The sequence below is a fragment of the Sminthopsis crassicaudata genome, chromosome 1 (assembly GCF_048593235.1).
Source record: "Sminthopsis crassicaudata isolate SCR6 chromosome 1, ASM4859323v1, whole genome shotgun sequence".
Lineage (NCBI taxonomy): Eukaryota > Metazoa > Chordata > Mammalia > Dasyuromorphia > Dasyuridae > Sminthopsis > Sminthopsis crassicaudata.
The window spans coordinates 340,985,010-341,011,400 of record NC_133617.1 but is presented as its reverse complement, the minus strand read 5'-3'; positions in this window follow the sequence as shown (position 1 = coordinate 341,011,400).

Below are 26,391 nucleotides of genomic sequence, written 5' to 3'. Positions count from 1 at the left end.
GTGTATAATTTTTTCCTGGTTCTGCTTGCTTCACTTAGCAACTACTAAGCAACCACTCATGCAAGTCTTTCCAGGTTTTTCTGAAATTATCCTGATCATCATTTTTTTTTAAACAGTGATATTCCATTACATTCATATCCCATAAGTTAGTCAGAACCTTCATTTTAAGGAGGAGTCCCAGATCAGCCAGTTTTCAGTCTACTCCAGATGGACTCTTGACTTACTAGGACTTTCTCTACAACACACACCCATCAGGTATCTTCTTCTCCTCTTTTCTCCCTTTCCCCCTTTGGCTACCATTAGAATATAAGCTCCTTGAGGGTTAGTACTGCCTTTATTTGTATTTATCTTAGTATACCCAAGATCTAGAACCTTGGGTAAGAATTTAATAAATGTTTGTTAACTTAATTCGACTCCCTAGTAATAACAATAACAATAGCTTAAATTTATTTAACACTTTAATTTTTAGAAAGCACTTTCAAGCTTATCCCATTGTCAGGTAGGGAACAGAGTTATATCTAGTGGTGTTTTAATTCAAAGCCAACATCAATCTGGACTGCACTTCCACCTCTGGGGTAAGTTCCACTAAGTGTTTTCCCTGGACCTTGCTTTGTAGTCCCTCACCAATCTCTTTATGATGTAACAGCTTGCAAAGTACCAACTCCTCTGTCTCAATGATACAATATTAAGAAAGCTGTATTAGCATATGAGGAACTGAGTTCAAATTCAGACTTTATTACTTTCTACTGTGTGATCTCAGTGAAATCACTTAACCTTTCTGACTTATAATTTTCTTCTTTGCAAAAATGAGGAAATTTGACTAGATGGCCTCTAAGGCCTCAGTGTATGATGGCAGGATTATGTGATGATCATGGCACTTCTCTTTTACTGTCCTTTTCCTCCAGCTACCATGAGGATCAAGTCTAGGGGCTTGTTCTCCCTCTCACATGAAACCATGATTGGATTGTCTCATGCACTGCACTACTATACCCTGCTTCTTACTCCAATATTTTTGCCCTACAAGAAAAAAAAATATGATAGTTACATTTCTAGTAGTGGATTTACCCTCTGATTACTTAAAATGAGAAAACCTAAACATAAATTAATTTTTTTTTTAATTTTGGAGATACAAAATAAACATTTATATGTCAAAAGAAATATCTTAAATAAACTTAGAAACAATTTAGATGTGATACCAATAGATATTTTTGCAGTAAATTAGGGCACGTATGTTTTATTGAGTAATATAATTGAGTATTATAAGCAGGATTCCAACCTGGCTAAAAGCCCAGTGTTTGCTCCAGTGGTAGAGTGGTAGAGTAGATAAAGTCCTGAGAGTCAGGAAACCTGGATTCAAATCTAGCCTCAACATCCATTAGCAGTATGACTCTGAACAACTCACTTAACTTCTGTCTGCCTCAGTTTTCTCAGCTGTGAAATGGAAATAATTACCATTTATTTCCCAGGGTTCTTAAGAGGATCAAGAAAGGTAATATTTGTAATGTGCTAAGTACAGGGCCTTACATCTAGTAGGCATTATGCAAATGCTAGTAAGAACAGAACAAAAACAACTTATCCTTTTATGGATTACACAATCAGGAGAGGAAATGAATATATAAAGATGAAAAAGGTAACTAGTTTCCTGGTTCGAGGGCAGTAGCCACTCTTTCAATCTTACTTTCTCTTTAAAAGTGGAACAAATCAGATCTTCCCTGCTAGTGTTTAGGCTGGCTCACAATAATAGTTCTGTAGTTGAACTGTGTATTTTAGAATAGAACCAGTTAGCCAAGTAAGAAATCTTTATGGCAGAGCATTTCTATTTTAGGGACTCTGGTATTTCGGGAGAACTTTCAGTTTGTTTTTTTATTCCATGTATATCTTCTGTGGAAGCCTCATGCCCGGCTTTAGTACATGCTGCCCAAAGTCTTGAGAACTAAGAATCCTGCAGGGCTGGCTGATGATGACTCTTAAGACTATACATGGTAAGGCCACTGCTGACCTGCTTAATTAGAGGGGTTTACCTCCCACAGAGAAAGAAAATGAAAGCAGGTCCAGAACATTTCTCTTTCCCTCCCCCAGTTTCATAATTACCAGGATTCTAATAATGAATACTTGGAAATAAGGGACCACATGCATTTAAAATGTTCTCTTTGGCTGCAAAGTACAAAAGTAGGAAAAATGGACAAAGCAATTGAGCAATATTCCAGTTCGCTATAAAGAAAAAAAAAACACTTCTCGGTGGTCTACAGAAAAGGAATAGGCTGCTTCAGGATGTGAGGGGTGTCCCACCACAGGAGGTCTTTAGGCATAAATTAGGAGGTTTCTTGCCAGGGATGTCATAGAGAGGATTTCTGCTCAGACAACCTCTGGGCCCCCCTCCAACACTGTGATTGTGTGATATGGTTCCAATCTTCTCTCTGAATGAATCAAAAAACTGTCAAGTTTCTTTTTCTTCTTCTTTTTTAAACATCAAAAACAGTACATTTCAAGATGTCAAGACAGTAAACTTGCATGTACAATTTTCATCACCCATGTAGCTCGCATCTTTTCCTTTCTAAACTATTTTGGACTATCAGGGAGAGACAGCTTCATCTGGCCATTTTTAAAGAGATTTGGTTTACTAGATGCTCCTAAAATTAGAATTTTCTTTACTGTGTATACTTCAGTTTTCCCCAACAAATTGATTTTCTGGAATACTGATAAAAATACCTAAAATATTCCAAATCCAAATCTCTCTTCATAAATCTAGAAATATAAGATTGGGTATTACTGAGTTGCTAGAAAAAGAAAATGTCAGTGGCCTGAGGTTCAAGGCTTCTCAGAGCTTGAAAGCACTTTCAGCGTTACCACGGTGATAGTATGTACTGTGCTTTCCTGTGGAATCACTGAAATCCCAAACTCGGCCCTCGCTATAGCTAAGGCCATCGCTATAGCTAAGAGCTATCCAGGAATCCAGATGTATTTGTCTTTATATAGGAGGGAACACGTATTATTCACTCAGTACTCATATGTTTGGCAGGTAGTGGGCAGACACTACTCATTTAAACTTTCAATGGACATGATTTGTAGGCTTTTTAACAGTCACCATGTTGTTATACTTCAGATGAGGATATTTTAAATACTATCAATAATGTCTTTGAATTCCTGTAAATGTAACTCCTTTTAACCTTACTTAAAATTCCGTCCTGTAGAATTCATTTGCAAATGCATCTACATTTAGATCTGTCTCTTTAGCTATACATATGTAATATGCAAACATATATATATATATATATATATATATATATATATATATATATATATATATATATATGCATCCTTTGAAATTCAATTTAAAAACAAAGAAAAAGGTACTGAAATTACCAGATATAGTCTGGATAAATGAAAATTTGGGTATATTGTATTAAATGACTTTTGAATTTGAAGTACCGCTTTATTTGGGATATAGCATAAGGAAGTGATCACCGTGGCCATATGTTTAACCTTATTGTACATTACTTTGAATAATTCTCCTTGTTATTTGATTGTCAACCATTTCTGTCAAATTGGTGTTTATTCACTCTGCTGCAGAAATGCTTTTAGAGAATGTGTTTCTCACCAGGGCTTTTAAATATTTACATCATCTGATCAATATTTTATAGCTGGCATTCATGACCTTAGAATCATGAATAATTGATGTGTTCATTTAAGATTTGCAACTGTTGGGTATAATGATGAAGTACAGCAATCTCAGCTTCTATAGAACTCAGAAGCTGAAAGTTTACTTTACCAAAAAAAATATTCTTCAATTTCGTTGTCTTTTTTTCTTTTCGGTTTTGGTTTTACAAAAAAAAAAGGGGGGGGGGAAAGGAGAGGAGGAATTCACAAGTAAGCAAATAAAGCATCATAATGGTGTTTGCTATGTACAGGTCTACAATCCACTGGTCTAGTAGACTATTCAAGCTAATAAAAGTTATAATTAATATTTTCTTTAAGCTGATAATAAAACTGGTTTACTTTGCCATCAAGAATCTCTTTTTCTTCCCACTCACATCTGTTTCCATCCAGGGACTTCAAATTAGTACTGAAATAGTAGACACTAGGGAAAAACCAGGTGATCTGCAGTACCCATTTCTTTTTGAGAGGCATATGGCTTTGGATATTTAATAATCCTTTCTCTATGAACAAATAGCCTAACTATTATAGCAAGAAGTTTATCTTAAAAAGTATACAATAAGATACACTATATATGATAAAATAAAATAACTGACATTTCTGTAGCACTTGAAAATTTGTAAAGGGAATTCTCTACATATTCTCACTCTGAATAGCAGATGTGTTTTATTGATATTGTGCAACATCACCTTTTTATAGGAGGAAACAGGTTTAAACAAATTATGTGGGAATAGAGGATGGAAAGGGAACATATATTTATTAAATGCTTAGTTTATGCCAGAAACTGTACTAAGTGCCTTACAAATATTATCTCATGTAATTCTCTCAAAACCCTGCAAAATGAGAGATATTATTATCCCCATTGAGAAAACTGAGAAAGACATAGGTAAAGCGACTTGCCCAAAAGCAACTTGCCCATTGCCACTCAACTAAATCGAAGTAGGTTTTGAATCCTGGACCTTCCTGACTCCAAGGAAACAAGTGATTTTTCCATTCTTGCATGTTACTTTGGTGTAGATTGAGACAGAAAACTAAATGTAACTAAGTGCGTGTGTGTGTGTGTGTGTGTGTGTGTGTGTTTGTGTGAAATGTCTGAATATGAGTAATGACCATTTAATGGTCAAAATATCTATGCCAGGTTATCACTTTTAAGTGAATTTTTTTCCTACACAATGTAAGAACTATCTTTTCTTTTAATATTCATTATTATTGAAATGCATTAATATAAAAATCGTGATAATTACCTCAAAATGGTTGCTTCCTATTACATAGAGAAAATAATTTCAATTGAATTTATTGTTTTATTCTTGCTAAATAACTAGGGAATTTTTATTGAATCTCAAGTTCCTAGAATTGTGGGGGACCTTAATGATTATCTAGTGTAACTCTCTACCCTGTATTGGGGTAACACACATCCATCTATCTATCTTCTCTATCTATTATCTATTTATCATTTATTTGTCTGTCTGTATATCTAATCAATCTATAAGAGAAGCACTCAATATATCCCCAAAATAAGATATATAAATATACAGAAGTATTATATAATATATGATAGGATGTATATATCTATATATGATATTGATATATCTATATATCATAATCTTTTGCTATATATGGTATATTATATATGTTTATGCTACATACACACACATAGATATGTTTTCTTTATATATCTAGAGAATGTATACTCTCTCCATATATATATACAGAGAGAGAGAGAGAGAGAGAGAGAGAGAGAGAGAGAGAGAGAGAGAGAGATGGAGAGAGAGAGAGAGAGAGAGAGAGAGAGAGAGAGAGAGAGAGAGAGAGAGAGAGAGAGAGAGAGAGAGAGAGAGAGAGTCTATCTCTATATAAGAAAACATAATTTCAGGGGAGTACACAGAGAGCTTCTTTTATGGTCCTAACAATCATACAGCATAACAAATAATAGCATTTACATAGCACTTTATAATTTGCAAAACAGTTTTCAAAAACTATTTCATTTAATCCTCACAACAATCCTAATAGGTTTATCTCCATATTATAGATGAGGAAACTGAAGCAGACAGAGTTTAAGTGACTTGTTTAGGATATATGCAGTCAGATTTGAACTTTTGTCTTTCTGATTACAGATTCAGTGTTCCAATCAATGCATCACCAAACTGCCCCAAATCCATTAGGAAGTAACCAAATTTGGATAGCAGATTGAAAGAATAAAAACATTTTCTAAAGACATCAATTAATGACTACATTGTAGCGAGCTGTCGTCTCTAGAAGCTGCTGGATCGCTCTCTTTCTACTCAAATCTCTCCGACAGATTCTTCTTCCTGTAACGAACCGTTGTCTCCAGGCAGTTGCTGTTAACTCTTGTCCAAAGAAGTGACTTCCCTTCCTGCAGAGAGCCCCGTCAAGCCTGATGCAATTCAGAGAGTCTTCCTCTTTCTCTGAGAGTCCTCTTCTTTTATTCTCCCAGAGAATGGGCGTGGGATAATGCAAGGGCTTCTGGGAAGAACCACCCCAGCCAATGAGCTTGCCCCCTCTATCAAGTCAACCTGAGTTCTCACCTTGTAATTGTCCAGAAAACCTGAATTCTCACCTTGTCACTGTCCAGACAACCTCAGTTCTCACTTAGTAATCCTAACATCTCCCCTTTTCTTTTGATTTAGAACATAGGACAGTCATGACCTTGAAACATAAATCCATCAATATGGGAAGTATTACAGATAATTACATAAATTACATAAGCACATAGTAACATAGTAACATAACACATGCTAGAAGTATATAACATAATCATAATCAAATAATCATAAATTGAAAATTTATAAATGTCCATAAGTCCATTGTCCATTAGTCTCATCTTGTGTGAGGAAGTCCAATGATTCCTGCTGGTTTTTAAAGTTCTTTAACAGTCTTCTTATTATCCATGCTCTTTCAGTGTCAGATGTTTCTTAGATCTTCTCCTTTATTTTGAGGTCTTTCTCTTTTTCTGTCTCTCTCTGATGGACAAGGCGAATATGACTTGTTGGCACCCATCTGATTCCTTCTCCTGCTGAAGAAATACAAGCAAACCCTCTCTCCCAGGTAGTTAACCTATCTAATTTCCTTCTATTTACCACTTTCTAAATCTCTTCTCATCATCTGGCAATTACATTGGAATTGTTTGCACTGGACACAGCCCTGTTGGTTTAAAAGGCCTGTATTCTCCCCAAGTGTAATCCATTTTTGCAATCTGATTGCCTTTTGACTCACTTATCAGGTAATCCCTTTCTGCCATGTGATTGCTTTTCTGCTGGTTGATTAAATCAGAGTCCTGGCCTTCTAAAGGTTCTTTGGATGTAACATCAGCTGCCATCATGCCCCAAGTCTTTTTTGCCTGGGGCCCTGGACCTGGACCCCTCATCCCATTTCCCTGAATTATTCTACACTCTGATGCCCAATGGAGTCCTCTGTTGCATTTTGGACATGGGGTTTTAGGTCTTCTCTCACCCTGTCTTCTCACTGTATCTCCATATCTACACTGAGCTCTTAGATGCCCAATTTTTCCACATTGAAAACATCGCCGAGTTTCTCTAGAAGTCCCTTGCCAGGAGGGACCCTGCCTTTCCACATTCATCATTGTCCGGGTGTAAAAAGCATTTGTTCCCACTGTAGCACAGCGTCTTATGATCTCCTCTAAAGGAGCATCTTTGTCTAATCCCCATATAATTCTTTTGCAAATCTCATTGGCATTTTCCTTAGCCAGATGTCTGGTCATTATTTCTGTAGCTGAATTTTCTCCAATAGTTCTTTTGACAGCAGTTTGCAAACGTCCCACAAAATCTGCAAAAGGTTCATTGGGACCTTGCTGTATTTTAGTGAAAGCCTCTCCACGATCTTTCTGTCCAGGAAGGACACCCCAAGCTTTTATTGCAGCCTTAGCAATTTGCTCATATATTGTCATGGTATAATTAATCTGTTCCGAATTCTCTCCATACTGACCTTCACCAGCTAAGTGCTCAAAAGTGAATTGTGTGTTAACTCCTATTTCCAAATTGCATCTGACTTGAATTTTACATAATTCATGAAATTCCGCAAGCCATAATAAATTTTCTCCAGGTTCCAGACATGTCCTTGCTATGGATTTCCAATCATTCGGGGTTAGGACTTCATAAGACAAACCATCTAGTAACATTTTGACATAAGCTGATGTAGCCCCATAAAGGGTACAACCTTTTTTCAAATCCTTAATTGTATTCAAATCTAAAGGTGCATATCTTCTCCTTTTTTTACCTACAGAGTCAGTATTTTCAATCACAGGATATGCATGTATAAAATCACTTATATCCTGTCCTTCTCTCTTAGCTTTAACCAATGCTTTTTCTAATCTTGTCATAGGCTTAGGCTTCTTCACAGGCAATTCTGTTTGTGTTTCTGCCTCTTCCCCTCTTTCTTCCTCCATCTCTGAAGGTGGGGTTGATGTGGGCCTGTCAATAATCTGTTCTCTAGGCAGGGTTGAAGCTTCTTCAAGAGAATCATACCATAATTCCTCATTTAAATCCTCTTGCTCTAGGGAAAGATCTTGATCTTTCCTTTTTTCCTCACACTTCCTCCTCTGTTCATTTTTAGAACTTTTCCTTCTCCTACAACTTGCTTGATAGTTTAAGGCTAATTGAACTATGTTGTAGATATAAAATACTTCTGCAGAAATTGAACGAGGCCCATTTTTTGCTTGAAATTCTTTCATTTCATATCCCACTAGCTTCCATTTATCTACATCTATCTTTTCTTCCTCTAAGAACCAAGGGGATGTGCGTCTTAATGCAGCCAAGAGTTTAGCAATCTGTACCCAGGTTACAAGTAAACTCTGCTCCTCAATTATCTTGATTATACTCTCTATAGTACCACTCCTGAATGGAGCTGAGGTTGCGTCTGGGGCTGAGGTTGAGTCGGCTGAGGTCCAGGGATTGAATATAGCTAACATCTGCCCCATTTCAGCTATAAGAGATTCCTGGTTTAGCCCTTAACAAGTTAAGTTCCTTATTTATCTATTAGCACGCTCACTTAATCTTTAACAAAGTTTCCTCGTTACTCACGGTTCTGGGTCAGAGAGACTGAGATCTAGATTGGAAGCTTTTCCACTGGAATCAGGACTGTGTCTGTCCCTGTTCGGGCGCCAAATTGCGAAGGTCTGGTCTAGCTCCTCTTGTCAGGATAAGCAAAAGTCCTTGCCCCACGTGTGGACGCCAAATGTAGCGAGCTGTCGTCTCTAGAAGCTGCTGGATCGCTCTCTTTCTACTCAAATCTCTCCGACAGATTCTTCTTCCTGTAACGAACCGTTGTCTCCAGGCAGTTGCTGTTAACTCTTGTCCAAAGAAGTGACTTCCCTTCCTGCAGAGAGCCCCGTCAAGCCTGATGCAATTCAGAGAGTCTTCCTCTTTCTCTGAGAGTCCTCTTCTTTTATTCTCCCAGAGAATGGGCGTGGGATAATGCAAGGGCTTCTGGGAAGAACCACCCCAGCCAATGAGCTTGCCCCCTCTATCAAGTCAACCTGAGTTCTCACCTTGTAATTGTCCAGAAAACCTGAATTCTCACCTTGTCACTGTCCAGACAACCTCAGTTCTCACTTAGTAATCCTAACACTACATAGCTATTTTGATGGAAGAATGTAATCCCATTGTGATTATGTAAGTATCATTTTAGGCACAAAGTCTGCTCCTTATTATCTTCTTGTCTAAAATAGATTTAAAAAATTTTTTTATTTAAAAATTTTCCCAATTTTTACATATACTTAATGATTTTTGAGTTCGTTTTTTCCCTTATTCCCACCCACAATTAAGAAACCACATACGAAGTTATGCAAAATATAAAATAGATTTTTTTCAGCTAATTGTCTCTATAGTTTATGTAGCTTAGTTAAACCATTTAAAAACATGTATAAAATGCAATAATTAAGAACTGTTTGAAAAGATTACTAGCTGATATTAATGCCATATCATATAATTTAGTCATTACAGAGGTAAAAATGAAAATACAGAAATTGTAGTAATTGTGCCAAATGAACAAGGAAAGTGGATTTGAAATTGACCCTATTGACTTGTCACTCAACAAGTACTTCAAGACTGCAGCAAAAATTTGAGGCAGAAGTTATCTGTATATTCATTTACTTGGAAGAAAAATAAGATAAAGTTGAAATGTCAATGTACTATCCAGCTCTAATTTTCTATGAGTCTGTGAGTGTCAATCTCTAACATGTACTATAATTTCCTTTGGCATCACAGAATGTCATAACAAGCAGCCAGCCAATTCAATTCAGTATTTTAAAAAGCATCTATTAAATATCTTCTCTTATGTAATGCACTTAGAAAATGAAGGACAAAAATACTTGGTGGTTGAAATGTACTATAGCTACATCTCTTATCTACTTCTCTGAGAATCTCTGGCTTTTTTTTTTTTTCTTGTAGGACTTAGCTCCTATTTTATCTTTAAATCTTTTAGTTTTTGTAAACTGTTTTTTTTTTTTTGTAAAAAGAAAATATAAATATAATTGGTGGTGACCCAGAACACAGCCTGGGTATGAAAGCTGGAGCTGAAACACCTAGTTAAGAACAGAAAAGTAAGCAAGTCTGGTTGCAATAGCCAGTTTATGAGGATAATATCAACTTCAAAAGATGAGACAAGAACATTTATTAAGTTCTTATCAAGTGCCAGTTGTATATATTAAGGAATGGGAATAAAAGTATAAGCAAAAAAAAAAAATTCCCTCCTTCAAAGGGCTGACGGAATAGTGGGGAAAATTAAAGCAAAAAAAAGGAAGTTGGAAAGCAGGATATAGGGAGGGAAAGATAATCAGAAAAGTGGGAAGAGCCAGGAATTGAGCTGAAAGAGAAATAATGAGCTCAGTCTTTCCTGAAATGGTTATACCAAGCAAGAACTTACTTTAGCCACCTCAGGGTAGAGAAGGTTGCTGGAATGAAAATGTGAATGTCTTTAAATGCCAACTGAGAACTTTGCAGTTTTGCGTTAGGGCATTACTAAATATCCTTGAATAAGGCAGTATCTGATTAGACTTAATAGTTTCAAGATATTATTGTAGGGGCTGTGGAGCAGATTGAATTGGAAAGGAGCAAAATGAAAGTTGGACTAGAGAGGTAAGTACATCTCTTTCCTTTGATTGATGAAGAATAATAGAAGCCCAGATAAGACAAGGTCACATCTTTCCAAGGACGTAATATAATTTTCATTACAAAAACATATTTTATTGAAACACTATGAAGACATGATACCATAAAATATAATAAATAGATAATCATAAATATTCTATTTTGATGTCAGGGTAAATAGCCAAAGAAAATGAAGGAAGCTCTATTATCTGAGAATTATAGGCATCCTGTCTGAGCTAAACTCTCAGCTAGCATTGTAAAGAGCCCTGGGCCTTATAGTGACTTTAAATTTACAGTCTCCAAGTCAAAAATCTCATATTTTAGAATCTTCTTACTGAGGTAAATATGTATGCTTGAAATAATTCCCGTCATATACCAAACATTTTTAAGATTAGGCATGTTATGTTACTCTATTTCTGACACAGAAAAATTAACACCATATGTTAATTCTATTTGCATAAAGAAACTCCCAGAAGAAGACTGTACCCCATTTTATATATTTGTAGCACCAGCTGTTATTGGGTAATATGTGAAATGTAGCAAGTCTTTCTAGCATCCCTCTTGGGATAAGGTAGGGAAGATAAGGATAGGGAAGAGACAGGTAATAATTCTGATTCAAATTAAGATTTACCTTTCTATATATAGATTTTATTATTCATTTCATACTTATTATCAGGATTGTGAAATAATGAGATTCAACAATTGTGGACAAAGAGACTGTAGATATTTATATAATTAGTTCTAACATTGTAATACACTTAATTTTAAAATTATATGAGCCACACACAATTTAGGAAACTAAATAACAATCTGCTTAATGAACTAGCCACTCTAGATGATGGATTGTATAGATATTTAATTTTTTGGACATTCTTTTTTATTTTGAGTTTTGAATTCTCTCCCTCCCTTCAGGCCCTCTCTCAACAATTGAGAAGTCAAATAATATAATACCATTTTGCCTATGAAGTTATCTAAAGCATATCCATAATAATAATAATAATAATAATAATAATAATAATAATAGGCAAGAAAAATAAAGTGATATAAAACATTTCAATATGCATTCAGATTTATGAGTTCTCTTTTTGGAGGTAGAGAATATATTTCATTGTAAGCCCTTTATTGTATTAATCAAACTAGCAGTCTTTCCCGATTGATCATCATTACAATACTTTTGGGACTGTGCACAATGTTCTCCTAGTTCTCACTTCACTTTACATTTGCACACTGAAGTCTTCTAAGTTTTTCTGAATCTATTCCTCTCATAAATTTTTTCTCTTCATTTATTTTTGTTACATTTTGAGTTCTAATCTGTCTCCCTCCCGCTTTGCTCACATCTCACTAGAGAAAGCCATCATTTGATGTAGATTTACAAATCTGCATAAAACCGTATCATACAGACTTTTATTGATCTTTTTTTTTTTCTCCAGAAGGATATAACATCTTCCTTCATAGGTACTTTATGGTTGATTTGAGTAAATAATATGCTTGTTCACAATTATTCTTTAAATAATATTAGTTATTATTGGTTCTGTTTACTTTTCATTATTTCATGCAAATCTTTCCATGAATTTCTGAAATAAACTACTTCATTAATTCTTATAGTGCAATAGTATTCAATCAAAATCATATACCACAAATTAGTTCAGCCATTTCTTAGCTGATGGGCATACCCTCAATTTTCAGGTTTTTCTCCCAACAAAAAGAGCTACTATAAATATTTCTGGACAAATAAATCTTTTCTCCTACTTTTTAAAAATTTATTTGTGATTCAAACCTAATAGTAGTGTGGCTAGATCAATGGGTATGCACAGTTTTTTTTTTTTTTGACACTTTTTACAAAATTTCAAATTGTTCTTTCCAGAATGATTGCTGAGCCTATTCACAAGAGTGCAGTGCATTAGTATCTCTATTTTTCCACATGCCCTCTGGATTGTCCTTTTCCTTTTTTGTCATATTAATCAATCTGATAGGTATGAGGTACCACCTTAAAGGGGGATTTTTTTTTGTTGTTGTTATTGTGGGTTTTTTGCATTTTTCTATGGAATAGTTATTTAGAGCATTTTTAATGTTGTTTATAGATAGCTTTTGATCCAAAATTGCCTATTTATATCCTTTGATCATTTATCAATTTGAGGAATGGTTCCTAGTTTTAAATATAACTTTCATATATATATATATATATATATATATATATATATATATATTTGGGAACTATGAGAAATAATTCATTTGGACCCCTACTCTATTCATATCAATATTAAACAATTTGATAGACTCATATCAAAGTTCTATATATAAGATCCCAGAATTATGGGCAGCAGATTCTAAGTCACTTGCTTATTTGTAGGAAGTTAACTAAGACCCCCGCCCCCTTGTTTTTTCTTGTCATGTTGATCTAATCCCAGCAAGGCAGAGGTGACAACTACATGGAAAATCCCTCAAAATATTTTTGTACCTCTGGGCCAATCTTTTGTCCAATAGGTGACCAAAATCTTATGACCATTTAGGTCACTGATTATGATAACTTGCACTATATTCCCCTGACCAACCCAAAGAGAAGCCTGTCCATCTTGTGTGGGGATGTTCCTTATTTCACCCGACTTGTGATCCTGATGACATAATATTTTTTTTATTTTAGCTTATCTGTTACATGTCAATTGACAGAATTATTCTATACTTGTTATAATAGTTCTTGAATGTCTGGATATCTAGCCCTATAAAAGGCTGTAAAGGAAAAGACATCTCAAATTGTAAGGAAGTTCTGTAGCTCAGATCATTAGAGGGAACTATGGACTCTGCTAAAGTGACTCAGTGCTCTGCATCTCTTTTATTGTAAGTGGGACAAATTTTAATCCCTACAGAACTGAGGCCTTTTTCAGAGAAGCAAACTATAAAACTGTTTCCCACATTTTCATGCTTTACTTATCATTTGAGCTTCATTGATTTTGTCTGTGTAAATCCTATTTAATTTAATATAATTATAATATCCATTTTGCCTCTTGTGATCCTATCTCTTGTTTGATCATACTATCCTCCTTTATCCATAGATCCAAGAGGTTAAAATTTCCATGCTACCCTAATTACTCATGATATCATCCCATCTAAATAATGTACTTATTTTGGCCATGTCTTGGTAGACAGTGTAAAATTTTGATCTATGCCTAGTTTTTCTGTACCTGTTTTCAGTTTTCCTAGAAATTTTTGTCATATAGTGAGTTCTTGCCCCCCCAAACTTAGATCTTTGGGTTTATTAAACACTGTATTGATTTGATCATTTACTGCTATTTGTCATGTACCTAATCTATTCCACTAATTCACCACTATGCAGTATTAGATTGTTTTCATGATTACCACGTTGAAATACAGTTTGAAATCTGGTAGAAGTAGCTTCCTTGCTTCACTTCCATATATATAATTTGTAATGAAAAATCAATCCCTTCTTCTGTATTACCATTTAGAAAGAATATTCAGTATTTTAAATTCACGGTATTTTGGTTGTGTACTAGTGAAGAGCTAGAACTTAGTAGTATAAATAGCCTTATGATTCATTCAAAAATATTAGATATACATTTATTTAGGAACTATTGTATAAATGGTATTTTCCTAGGAATTATTGTATAGATGAAAGGAGACATATTCCCTTATTAATAGGAATTTGTCATGCAATTGGGGAAGTAAGGTATTACAGGTTGGATTCATAAAAAGGAATCTTGGGAATTTTAGGTTACATGTAAATGAAATTTGACCATCTTGGATATAAACTTAGAAAAGTAGCTTGTGACCACATTGTATAATTTTCATGTTAGGTTGAGGTGTTCAAGTTTTCTCCAGAAAAAAAAAAAGTGTCCATGGGTTTATAAATTTGAAAAATGAAGAGAACTAAAAGGTTATCTAATCCCATCTTTTTTGATTACAGATGAAGAGACTGAGAGAGAAATATGAAATGACTTGTCAAAAGTCACAAAGGGAGTGAATGACAAAGATAGAATACAAATTCTGGGCCTCTGATTCCAAATCTAGGGAATATATATATATATATATATATATATATATATATATATATATATATATTTTTTTTTTTTTTTTTTTTTGCTTTTCATTTTCTTCAAAATCCCAGCATTTAGCATGGTACCTGAAACATAGCTGGCACTTAGTAGATGCCTGCTTATTGACTCTTTCCCTGCTTTTCCACTGAGGAACTAAAGATTTATGAGCAGAATAAAATGAGTTTTTGTAAGATTGATATGGCTCTGCCATTTATTACTTGTGTGATCTTAGACAAATTGCTTCATCCCTTTTGTTGAAATGGTAAAAATGAAAAAAAAATAATCCTTGACATTAGGTTTTATTCAGCTTTAAATTCATGATCCTAAGATATAGAATAAATTTGACAGGACAGAAATTCAGATTTTCTATAAAATCATAATAATAATTCCATTCATCCAATTATGGTGGAGAGAAAGGAAAAGGAAAGGATAAATATGAAAGACATAGTAAATGACATACACACAAAATTGATATCCTTTTAAGGAGGAGAGGTCAAAGATGATTTGTTTGCTTTTAAGATTGGATTATTATCAGATTAAAGTGACAAGAAAAGATAATGATGAACATGGGAGGGGATATGGGAAAACTGGGTCACAAATATTGTCGGTGGAGTTGTGAATTGATCCAGCCATTCTGGAGAGCAATCTGGAACTATGTCCAAAGGGTATCAAACCATACATATCCTTTCATCAAGTAGTCTCTCTACTATATCCCAAAGAAATCGTAAAAAAGGGAAAAGGACCCATGTGTGCAAAAATGTTTCTGGCAGGCCTTCTTATAATGGCAAGGAATTGGAAACTGAATGGATGCCCCTCAGTTGGAGAATGGCTGAATAAATTGTGATATATGAATGTCATGGGATATAACTGTTCTATAAGAAATGATCAGCAGGCTGATTTCAGAAAGACCTAGAGAGATTTACATGAATTGATGCTAAGTGAAATAAGCAGAATTGGGAGATCATTTTACATGACAACAACAAGATTATACAATGATCTTTTCTATACATGGTTCTTTTCAACAGTTTCAATAGTCTTGTGATGAAGAGAGCCATCTACACCCAGAGAGAAGACCATGGGAACTGAGTGTGGATTACAACTTATCATTTTCACTCATTTTGTTATAATTTGCTTGCATTTTGTTTTGATCTGATTTTTTTTTGTGCAGCATGATAATTGTGGTAATATTATAGAAGAATTGCACATATTTAACATATATTAGACTATGTGGTGTCTAATGGAGGGGTTGGGAAGAAAGGAAGAGAGAGAAAAATTGGAATATAAGGTTTTGAAAAGGTGAATGTTGAAAATTATCTATGGTTATGTTTTGAAAATAAAAATGCTTTACTTAAAAAAGACTGAATTGTCAGGCATTTTGAATGAAGTTCCCATTACATTTCTTAGCACAGGTTTAATGCTTAATCTTTGTCCCTGTTGTTTGCTAGGTTACAAAACCTTGTTTGTTTTCTATGCATAATGGAGAAAAGTGTGAGGTATGAAAAAAGGGAAGAGTAGAATCAACTATAGAAAGAAGACACATAGAGATCAGATGGAAAAAAAAAAACTGTTGAGTTCTGCTGCTTCTATTCTTTAAAGCCTAGAAAAACAAATATATACCATGTCTTGTATTATTTCATATGCCATAATGATTGTAATTGGAAGTCAGATGCTTCCAAACTTGTAATTTACCAAATGGAACTTTAAGACCTAAAAGAATGAAGCATTTTTGAAAAATGTCCCAAATAGACTATAAAATATGGGACCCCCTATCCTAAAGTTTTAATAAAAATATTTGCTATTTATTCCCTCACATATTCTATCTGGCCAGCCACTCAACCACCTGCCCTTCTGTTGTCTACTTTTATCTACTTATAACTAACTGCAGTTTTTGTCCTGACCCATTAAAATTTATCCCTTAGTCCCTCAAGTAGCTAATCCATTCATTTTTGATAACTCCCACCCTTAGTTTGTTTTGTTTAAAACGGTGAGAAAATGACTGCAAATTCATTTATCCTGCTGTACATAGCCTGCCTTAGACCAGATTCTCTTCTCCACCTCCACAGTCTTGCCATCTGTTACATATCATGCAGGAGATAAAATATTCTCAGGAGCAAATGGAATATTTTGTGGGTTGGTTCTTCTACAAGTAGAAAATGGGCAAACAGGAAACTGGTACACATTGCTTCATAATGAATATGTGCCTATAAACTTGCAGGATTAAAAAAAAAACATTTTTGTGAAGTGAATTATTTTAATTAAACCAGAATGTTTTCCAGGAAATCTCTACTCTCGTGATCCTGTGGATGTTAACCTGGATTCAAAAAGGCCATACCAGTTGAGTATAAACTCTGGCACATCTTACCACTCATTTTCAGATAAAATGGATTATCATCCAAGTTGTGTTACTTGGAATGTATGTGACCCTTCTGTGACTCAGGATCTCAGTTTCTTCATCTGCAAAACAAATAGATTAGATTATATAATGTTGGATAATGCTTTGACCTCTAAATGTATGTTTCTGTGAATACATGAGTATAGATCAAGTAATGGACCTTGTGCTTTTGTGACTGAGAATTAGTCGAGCTAATTTTAGAGAGGTGGTTTACCTCAAGAGTTTGAAGAGGTTTTTTATTTTGTTTTTTTGTTTTTGTTTTTTAGGGAATCATGAAGACTGAATACTAAGATGTGAAGGTTCACACCACAGGGAAGGGTAAATGAATTGGAAGAGTTATATTTTAATGTAGTTCTCATGACTCATGCAAATTATTCAAGCAATCCAATGGATTTGGAATCAGGGACATTTCAGTTCAAGTTGTACCTATGATACATATTAGTTGTGTATTCATGGACCAGTCACATGATCATTCAATGCCCTAAGCACTCTCCCAGACTTTGAGTACCTGAACAATTTCTTTCTTTGTTTTTTTTTTTTTTTTAATGGTTTTTATTTACCAGATATATGCATGGGTAATTTTACAACATTGACAATTGCCAAACCTTTTGCTGAACAATTTCTAATATTCATTATTAAAATGATTTCCATATCAAGAATAAAATTATACACCAACAAAATCAGATACAGATAATACATATATATATATATTTTTTTCATTCAACAAGCATATTAAGCACCATCTTTATTTTTATTTTAAAATAAAGCTATTTTTTAGTTTTTATTTTCATAATATATGAAGTTTTTCAACATTTATCCCTGCAAAACTTCAAGTTCCAAATTTGTTCTCCTTCCCATCTTCTCACCCCTTCTTTTAGATAACAACTAATCTATGTTAAACATGTGCAATTCTTCTATACATATTTCCACAATTATCATGCTGCCAAGAAAAATCAGATCAAAAAGTTTAAAAAAAATGAGAAAGAAAACAAAAAGCAAGCAAATAACAAAATAGATGAAAATACTATGTTGTGATCCACATTGGGTTCTCACAGTCCTTCTAAGTATAGATGCTTTAGGCTCTTTTTTTCATCATGGTTTTCAGGTAATCCAATAATTCTTAGATTGTGTCTCCTGGATTTATTTGTCAGGGAAGTTGTTTTTCCAAAAAGGTAGTTTGTATCCTTTTCTTAATTTCTCATTGAGTCATTCAATTCCATTTGCTCAATTTTGATTTTTAGTGAATCATTTTCTTCTGTTAGCTTTTTTACTTACTTTTGAATTTGGCCAATTAAACTTTTAAATGAGTTGTTTATTCTTTGGATTTTTTTCCCATTTTACCAATTACATATTTTTAAAGAGTTGTTCTCTTTTTCCATTTTGCCAAATTTATTTTAAAGAGTTTTCTTCAGATAATTTCTGTATTTCATTTTCCAAGCTCTCCTGCAAATTTCTCGTTTTCTTTTCCCATTTTTCTTCTAACTCTCTTATAAGGACCTTTTTGAAGTCTTCCAAGAGAGTCTTTGGAGTTGGAGACCAATTCATATCTCCCTTTGTTCATCTGGACATTTTGCTTTTAATGTTCTCAAAATTTGAAATCTGTTCTTCCCTGTCTCCATAAAAGTTATTTCTGGTCAGAGGCTTTTCTGAATTTTTGCTAATATTTAAAGGTTGAGGTCTGCTCTTAGGGCAAGGCTAGATTGTCGCAAGCTTCCTCTACAGGTGACAGAAGGTTCACACTGCCCTGGTGCTGGGTGGATATGGCCTGGTCCTGTGTCATGCTGGTTTTCAGGGGCTCACTATTGGCTTTCTGTAATTGCAGTGGAGGTCTAACAGCTAACATGCTGATACACTGGCCTTATGAACCAGGACAGAATAGCTAATGTTGCTTGCTGTATTTTAGTTAAGAGCCTCCCATTAGATTTCCCCCCAGCACTGAGCCTCTGCTGAGCTGCCTCCCTTTCTACCCTATTTAGACAGACCTTTCCTAAAGTTCGTCCAAAATATCTTCTGTTACAAATGTGTTATATTCCAAATATTTGTGGGTTCTCTCACTCCAAATCCCATTCAGAAGCTTGATCTGGTATTTATTTGACAGAAGCCAGGAGGAGCTGAGATAAAGACCTGTCCGCTATCTTAACTGTGTCCCCCAAGCACCATTTTTATGTTAACTACTGTGCAAAGCTTGGGAAACAAATACAGAAATGATACAGACTCTGGTCTTAAGTACCTTGCATTCTACTAAATGGTATAAATGTGAATTTGAAACCATTGTAACTAAAAAGGGGCTAATGATGATCTGTGAAAATGCTTGATCACATGAAAATGCAGAAGAGTCAAAGAGTTCTATCAGACTCCCCAATCAATAGATGTGAACTTTATTGAATTAATCTAGTTCTTGTAAAAATAGTTTGAACTTTTCTTGATATTTTTTTCTTCTTATGTAACCTACGTTTCTCAATTTGTCCAAATCCCTCTCTCTCCCAACAGGTCATCCTTTTAAATAAAAGGTAAAGAAGAGGAATAAAACATTTGGAAAACTATCTTGCACACTGGAAAAGGCTTATGGTACATGTAGTGTTCTACTCTATTATGGCTCCAACTTTTCAAAGTCTGGAGAAGTATGACTTTTATATATATATATATATATATATATATATATATTATTTTATGCTAAATTTGATCAGAATTCAGTCAGATTTTGTTATTGCTATACAAAAATGTCATTTTGTGGTTGTTTTGGGTAACTAGCAACTTTTCGGAAAATATTATCTTAATTGTTTTCTTAGCTGATTCTCTAGGATTTCCTAAATAAACCATCTTTATTGGCATAAAATAATATCTTTGGCTCTTCTTTGCCTGTTTTTTGACCTTTATCTTCTTTCTCTTTTCATAGTGCTATTGATAACATTTCTAGTATGATGTCAAATAAAATCACAAAAAGAGAAAATATTTCATCCACTTTTATCTTTATTGGGAAAGCTCCTAGTGTTTCTTCATTTTATATTAATGATAAAATTTGGTTTTATATACAAAAGCAAAGGATTTTTGGTCATTTTAATCATATTATCATATTTAAAATGTTCTATCTCTGTCTCTAGGTTATGTAGGGTTTTAAAAATAATATAAATGAATATTATACTTTGCCAAAGGCATTTTTTCTAATCATATTGATATTTCATTTAATTTTAGGTGTTATTTTAAATGATTAATTGCATTAATATTTTCCTTAATATTGAAGCATCTTTGTTTCTTATATAAATTCAACTTCATCATAGTGAATTTATTGATAGTTAAGTTGTTTATGTCTATTTTTGGCCAGGATTTTATTTATCATTTTTAAAGCAATAGTCATTGATGGTAATGATTTATATATATTCTGTATTTGAGCTTTGTCACATAATTTTATTATATTAGGATTATACCACAGTTATGAAGGATTGCAGAATAAAATAGATTAGTATAGTTTAAAAGCAAAGGAATTCAAGCTTTAACCAAAAATACTGATTAATGTAAGCAAATGTAAGCATAATCATAAGTTAAAAATGTAAATATTCAATGAAAGGGAGACATTTAAGGCATTCCTGAAAAAATCTCTCTCTCTCTCTCTCTCTCTCTCTCTCTCTCTCTCTCTCTCTCTCTCTCTCTCTCTCTCTCTTTCTCTCTCTCTCTCTCTTTCTCTCAGTAAAAATGTAAATACAAGAAAATTAATTAGTATAATTTTGTCAAAGGGAAAAATGTAAAGAGAAAAAGTAATAAAATCAATTACCTAATATTCATTTATTCTGAAGACAGAAAATAGAGACAGAGAAAGAGAAAGGGAGAAAGAGAGAGAGAGAGAGAGAGAGAGAGAGAGAGAGAGAGAGAGAGAGAGAGAGAGAGAGAGAAAGAGAGAGAGAGAGAGATTAAAGAAGAAGAACAGTTATCACTTAGAAAAAGAGGTATGACTACACCTAGCACCATATTGCTCACTCAGTGGTCATGGGGAGAGACAACAGCATGCTTTGCATTTTTTTATTACATAGATAGAAGCTGATTTAATGTTGTAGATTTGTGAGTAGAAAAAGATCTGAATCTGAATAGAAGCTTCCTCTACTATCTGGGAACCACAGGAAGTTGAACTTCTGGGTTTTTGCCCTACCTGCTGCTTTGGGGAAATGCTTTGGTTGGGAAAAATGCCTACTGATTTTTTTTTATGTCAAACTGCTTTATTTCTACCATTCTGATTTTTTAGAAGTACCATATAGAAATGGTTAAAGTATTAGACTTATACAGAAAAAGACAGGTTCACATCTTACCTCCAAGTCATGTAATGTTCATGATCTTCAGTTTCTCAATGTGTAAAATGGGGATAATCATCTCTTACCTCATAAATACATTGCCAAAATCAAATGTATATATTATATATTGTACAATTATTTGCAAGCCTCAAAAATAAATTTTTCTCTATATAAATTTTGGCAATTGTGGTATGACATTTTAAGTGATACTCTATAAAACAGTAGATATAGATAGAATGATTCAAAAATAAATTCAAGGGGTAGCTGCTGTAACCAGAGATAGCTGCTGGTACAGAGTGCATAGAGTTCTGGGCCTGGAGGTAGGAAGACCTCATTTTAAATTCAGCCTCAGTCACTTATAGAGTTGAATCCTGGGCAAGCCACTTATCTTTTTGCCTGTCTCATTTTTCTCAAATGTAAATTGGGGATATTCACAGTACCTTCCTCATAGGATTTTGTGAAGATTAAATGAGATAATATTTCAAAACCACTTAGCATAGTGCTTGGTACAGAATTGAAATATTCCTTTCACAACTAAGTCGTATAACTGACAGAGAACTGGACTAGAATCACAAATTCCTGAGTTCAAATCCAGCCTTAGTTATTTATTAGCTGTATGACTGTGGGCAAACTTCTGTCTACCTCAGTTTTCTCAATTGTAAAATTGTGATAATAATATCACCTATCTCCCAGAGCTGTTGTGAGAATCAAATCAAATAATATTCTTAAAATGCTTTGTCAACTTTAAAGTGCTACATGAATACTTATTATTATTATTTCTATTAATTCTATCATTGGGACATAGTCTTTAAATATCTTTATCCAAAAGGAGGCTAAACTAAGAGATAAGTAGCTACCTGGCTTTTAATGAATCTGAGAGAAACACAGGGAATTTGGTGGACCCCCCCCCCAGAGTTGGTCCTGGTACTGAGGGGCATGCATAATTTGTGGGAGTTCAACATTGCCTTGGTGATCACATCACTTGGGAATTAGGGTTAAATAATTTAAATTAGAACAATGGAATAACTATGATGTCTTCAATCTCTTCCTATATTGTACCAAGGGATCCTCCATATTGGAATTAACTTGCAGTATAAGAATACAGTAAAGGCTAGCAAGTATCTCAGAATAAAGGAGATATTTTTTAAGGAGACATTAAATAAGAAATATTCAAGTCTAGGATCTCCAGAAGGCCAAGATCAATAGTAATTTTGGTGTGCTAACCCTTTGGCCAGGGACCCAATTCTCCTACTCTTTTCCCCAAGGGATAGGCACATTGAGTTCCTCCTGATTATTGATCTATTGGAAGACTATAGTCAAAGATGCTAGAAGTGAACTTGAGTCATGTATAGGTCAACTTTTTCAAGATTTTCATGTTTTTTAGTTTTTCTTAACTTGGTTATTTAACTTGTACATTCTTCCATTTAAACCTTTCTCAATAGCTGGGTTTGCTAAATACCTCATATCTTGCTTCATTCTTGCAGGGATCAGGTATATACTTTAGTCATGAGCATAAAACCTAATTGAATGCTCTTTTCAACCATTTTGTGAATCCCTAAGAAACACTTTGTAGACCACTTTGCCTTTAAACATAGCCATATTCTATTTTCGAGGCAGGTTATAATGGTGTGCCAATCCTGTATAGTTGATATGGTAAATTGCCAGCCTAGCTTATTGCATTTTAGAAGCCAACTCCCAGGCACACCTGTGCAGCATTCATCTCAAATGCTCCTCTCTCAAGGAATGATCAGCGAATAAAACCTTAAAGCCAGAAAGTAAATGCTTGGAAGAAAGAAAAGACATTTCTGCCAAAAAGGAAAAATAAAGAAAAACTTATTAGTTGATTAGTATTTGAGAAATCCTTGTCAGAAGAAAGGAATATTTATCTCAGTAAATACTAGGACCATTAAATATTTGCTACAAAGCTGGGATATTGATTAGACAGATGACCTCAGTAATCTGCTAATTAATAGATTTGACTGGATATCTTCTAGGGTAAAAGGTTATTTTCTTTTCTTTGTACAACCATTCTTTCTAGACTCTTTTGACTTCAAAATCTTTCCTTTCCCCAGTTTTATGATATTGTGATTATTACAAAGAATAGTTAGTTCATTTTATTATTCTCATCAAGTTCATTTGAGTTTGAGAGTTAGTTGGTTCAACCATAGTCTTCCTATAGATTTGCCCTTGTTTTTAGTGTGGTTTGGTAGCAGTCCAGCTGGAAAGTGAATGTGTGCATTATGAAGTAGGGCATTAAAAATTCATCCAGCTTTTCCTATGTTATAGATTTTGAAAACAACAAACTTAAGCTAATTATGCAAAACTTTACAGAAGGCAAAGTGTCATGCCTACATAGTCTACCATGTATCCTTTTCCTTTATCTCAAAGACAAATATATAGATAAAATAGCAGACAGAACTGGGGTGGTTCTAGTTTATTTGCTGACAGATTTTTAATTTGATAGGGCTTCATGGAATGCATAATTAGTAGCACTGTGAATTCCCAAAGCACTTCTTTGTTAATAATCTGTCACAACAGCATTAAAGGTTGAAGGCTGCAGACTAATGCAGGAAGCCTGCTGCTTTCTAATATTTTCAAGCTGATGTAGTTGGCAGGCTAACAATTACGTGGCCCTGGGAGAGTCACCCAATAGCTTATACTAGAGGTCAGTGACCATATGCCCCAGCCCACCTCTGGTTTCCCAGATTATTATCACCTCTACTCTGGTCTTACTTTGTTTTCTCCGTTTGCAATCTTGATACTATAGTTAACTAATTTAAAATTTACACTATTCTTTATGACAGAATCACTCAGCCTCTTGTTCTCTTGCCACTTATACCTTTCCAAATAGCAGCCCTGAATTATCCACATCATTTCTCTGCCACTTTTGTCCTCAACTGCCATTTTCTGCTGAATACCACTGAAGTAGCTCACCTCTCTGAAATATTAAAATAATATTACCAACTCATCGGGGTTCTTCATATAACCCTTTATTACTATTATTATTTATTATTATTATTATTATTATTATTATTATTATCATTATTATTATTTTACAGTCTCTTCTCAAGCCATCTGAACAATTCCTTCCATGTCTCCTCCATCAAAGGATACTATCTCTTAGGTTAGGGGAAAAATGAGTCCATTCATCATGAGTTCCTTCTTCTCCCCAATATTATACTTTATTTTAAATTCCCTTACTAGACTATCCCCTTATACCTAATTTCTTCCCTTCAGTCTCTGAATAAAAGGTAACCATCTCCCTTCTAAAGTCAACCTTTCTACTGGTTCCCTTGATCCCATATACTTTTGTTTCCTTTAGGAGTATGCCCCTTTGATTATCTTCTCTTGCTCTCTTGAATTCAGTTTCTCTTTATCCAATGGCTCTTTCTTCACTGCCTAAAATATGTCCAAATCTTCTATATCCTTACAAAATTCTAACAATATTTCTCTTCCTTCCAGCTGTGAGGAATCTCTCCTCCCACTGAAAGACTTAGAAAAATGATCTATAATATATTGATTGTACTTCCTTACATCAATCGCCAAACATTTATTAATACCCTACTATGTACCAGACAATGTTAAATCTTTTGAATACAATGATAAAACTGAAAATGTCCTTGTCTTCCAGGAAGTTTCATTCTTGTTGCATGGGGGCATCATATGCATATATTTACATATATAAATATACTGAATACATTCAAATTAAAGGAAGTAGACTTGTAGGACTTAGTTGTAGAATGTATGAAAGTAGTGGCACTATCTTTAGAAAGGTAGGAAACTTAAATTATGAAGATATTTAAATTCCAGAGTTTATATAATTATTGAAAATTGACTTCTAACCTTATCATTCAACAGATATTTCTCTTTCCAAGTTAGCATAATTTCTTAATTATTATTTCCAGTGCCTTTAGACAGTCCTCATTGATCTTATTTCTCTTCATTCTTTGATAGTGCTTCTTATCTCCACATCCTGAAAGGGTTGATAGTGCTTTCCTGCTTCTCCTTTTACTTTTTTGACTACTCCTTTTTAGTGTTCTTTGCCAAATTATCATCCATTTCTCTTATCTCTATGTGTGTTGGTATCCCCAAACTCTTTCTAGCCTTTATTTCTCCCCATCATTCCCATTTTCCCTTTTGTCAGCTCATGAGTTCCAATGGATTACTTCCATGCAGATGATTCCCACATTCATATTTCCAACACCCATCTCTCTCCTGACTTCCAGTCCTACATCATCAATTGCCTATTGCACAACTACATCTGTATTTCCCACAGCTACCTCAAATTTGCATTTTAGAATTTATTATCTTTCTCCCCTAAAACCAAACATCTTATTGAATTGTTGATTTCAGTCAAAGGCACCCTCATCCTTTTTCTCAGGTTTGCAATTTTGGGGACATCATCACCCTTTTCTATAATCCTCTTTCCTCATGACATATCCAATCAGTAACTATCTCTTGTTAGTTCTACATACATAATATCTCATATTCATCTCATTTCTATTTATTCTCATTCAAATTGCTATTACTTCATGGATGGATTAGTGAAATCGCCTCCAAATTGGTCCTCTTACCTATATTCTTTCCCTTTTCTAATCTATTGTCAACTGTATAGCTGCCAAATTGATATTCTTAAAGTACCTGGTTGACCACATCATTTTCCTGCTCAGAAAGCTTCAATAATTTCTGTTATGTATAGAACAAAATAAAAACTTATCCTGCCATTTAAGATCCTTCAAAAACTGGCCTCTACCTTGCTTTTTGTTCTATTTGATATTAGTCCACTCATGTACTATACATTTCAGTCAAAATGATTGACCTTCTTATCCCTGCATCCAGCAATATCTCTTGCCTTTGTAAAATACTCTGCCCCTCTTTCTTAGAATTTTCTT